This window comes from Cyprinodon variegatus, unplaced genomic scaffold (genome assembly GCF_000732505.1).
Source record: "Cyprinodon variegatus isolate N-32 unplaced genomic scaffold, C_variegatus-1.0 Scaffold268, whole genome shotgun sequence".
Taxonomy (NCBI): Eukaryota; Metazoa; Chordata; class Actinopteri; order Cyprinodontiformes; family Cyprinodontidae; genus Cyprinodon; species Cyprinodon variegatus.
In genome coordinates, this window is record NW_015150721.1 from 909,530 (window position 1) to 912,454 (window position 2,925).

Consider the following 2,925-nt stretch of genomic DNA (forward strand, 5'->3'; position numbering starts at 1 on the left):
AGCTTCTTAAGTTTCTATTCTTCATACTAAAGCTTTCATGTAGAAAACTGAAAGTGGTCAAACTTCAGATTAATAACATCAGCTGAACTTTATGCCATCTTGGTTGGAAGCTGGTTTTGTTTGAAGATTTGTTGCTGTATAATAAGGACCTAAATACAGAATGAACAGAAAACGGACAGCAATGAGAACAAACTGATCTTTTATTAAATAAAATATTAGAAAATGAATTTTCCAACAGGAAAAAAAAGAACTATGGAGGCGTCAGAGAGGACCACACAGCTGCGTTAAAGAAGACAACTGAAAAGGGTTGAGTAAGAACTGGCAACACTGCAAAATCTAAAATCTGAGTAAGTTAGTTTTCTTAAAATAAATGCTTTTTCCCTGGATTAGAGCAGGTACTGTAAAAAAATAAAAATTCCCAATGGAAAAAAAGTGATATATGATTAAGATTTTTTTTAAAAAGCAACTACATTATTTTATTTCAATTGTATAATATCAAATTATCCTAGTTTAAGGGCAGAAATAAACATCTCATTGGCAGATCATCTTATTTACCTACTCAAATATGTGCAAATATACTTTTTTCAATAAATCTTTATTTCAGTTTTGATCAGTTTTTGAAAAGTACATTTGTTAAAGATGGGAAATGAGAGAACAGAGGAAAGCCAGCTGTTGAAATAAATTATAAAACATTAAAAGTAAAGTATATAAAAAAGTAATAATGCATTATCAAGCACAGTCGTCGCAAGGATAACAACACAAAACATGAAAACTAGGTGACAATTCAAATGAGAAGTAATAGCACTGCACAAAGCTGGCTAAAATAAATAGACTAAAACAAAAATCACAAAAATCAAATCAAAGTCCTAAATATGAGCCACCAATAAGAACTTGAAACAATAGGGCCCATTCTGGGTAACTTTGCTTAAAAACAAACACACAACAACAACAAAAAGAATACTTTTATAAAATGTATTTGACAGCAAATGCAAAGTTCAGCATTATAACTAAGGTTAATTAAACATTTTTAGCCAAACAGTTAGCTCCATTTTAAAGCTTGTGTGCTCAGTGGCGCAGTGGCCTTACAGCCTTGCAGCGAGAAGGTTCTGGGTTCGATTCCCGGCCTGTGGTCTTTCAGCATGGAGTATGCATGTTCTCCCTGAGCATGCGTGGGTTCTCTCTGGGTACTCTGGCTTCCTCCCACAGTCCAAAAACATGACTTTCTCTACAGTCACCTTAGGTGTGAATGTTGTTTGTCTCTGTGTTGTCCTGTGATGGACTGGTGACCTGTCCAGGGTGTACCCTGCCTCTCGCCCATTGACTGCTGGAGATAGGCACCAGCACCCCTCGCGACCCCACTTAGGATAAGCGTTTTAGAAAATGGATAATTTGTAGTGATAAATATAAATGCTTAGCCAGTATGGTTAATGGTTTTAAAATACAAAGAAAACCTTTACAATTCTTCTGAAAGCTTTTGGTTTTTGATTTAGTCAAATCTTTGTTAATAATCACATTTTGATTGATCTATTCTACTACCTGTTGTGTTGAAAAACCCAGTAATCTCCACCTCACTGTAGTTTATAGAAGTCTCAGCCTCACAAATGGCTCTGCATCCCTGAATATTTTTTTTTCCTTTTCTTTAAACTGTTTAGAATGAAGCAAATTCTTTTTTTATTTTGGATATCATGCGAAAAATGTGAATCATTCTGACAAACCATATCAAAACAATCCAAAGAAAGACTCCATTGAATTGATTTTCTAGATACAGATTATGTGAGCTTTTTTGTCAGATCTAACAAACATATGACCTGCCTTTTAAGAATAAATTATGTAATTTTCAGCAAATCAGCCTAACTTTCTAATTAAATTAAATTTAAATTTAAGTTTTAAGGAGCAGAGATAAGTTTTAAAACCCAGATGAATGATTTTTGTGTTGTTGTTTTTTTGTCAGTAGTTGAAGTGTTTGTTTCTATGGGAGATTAAATATTTTGCTAACACTAAAGTGTTGCGTAAAACTTCTAGAGAAATTTTGCTTTGGTATTTTTCTTCTGCAATACGTTTTACTGGATTCAAGTTAAGTGATTTGAACCGCTGACAGATATTCTCAGCTCATTAATCACCACATTTTTAGTGGAAATTCTTGGGAGAGTTTGGCAGCAAACCTTGATTTATTGTCAAGCTATAATACATCACTTCAAGAAGATGGAGGAACCTCAGTAGGAGTTGGAATCAGTCATTCTAAAGATTTGACATCTAAATTAGATTTTCAAAATCATCAATAATAGAATAGTATTTAAATAATTCTTAGTTAGGATTGGATGGACGGACGGAGGGAGGGACCAACAAGCAGACAGACAGACAGACAGACAGACAGACAGACAGACAGACAGACAGACAGATAGATAGATAGATAGATAGATAGATAGATAGATAGATAGATAGATTTACCTGCTTGATAGCAAAGCTAAAAATATATAAATAACATAAATAAGATAAACAACACATAATTAGACAGAGATCCGTATTGAACTATGCCTGCTTTCCTGAGCCGCTATTGTGTTGTGCAATGGATGGCTCCCACTGGCCCCTATGGATTTCCTTATTGGAAATTCTCCATAGGAACTGCCTCCCTCCCCATCACTGCCACATACCTCCTGATGAATTGTGTATTCTACTCCTGTCCCAACTAGTAATGCTTGGTGTTCACATTTTACTTCATAGGCAGGGGAAAAAAAAGGTTCCTGTGCCAGTGTCTCTTCATATTTCATATATTTCATTTCAATTTCTATTTCTGGCTGCTCCTCTGGCCTTGAAGCAAATTACATACCAGTAACTCCAAAATATTTACCCTCAGAGAATAATACTGAAGGGTAATCCTATAAATGGTATAGTGTGTGAAAATAATAGAATCATTTAGAGTTTTAC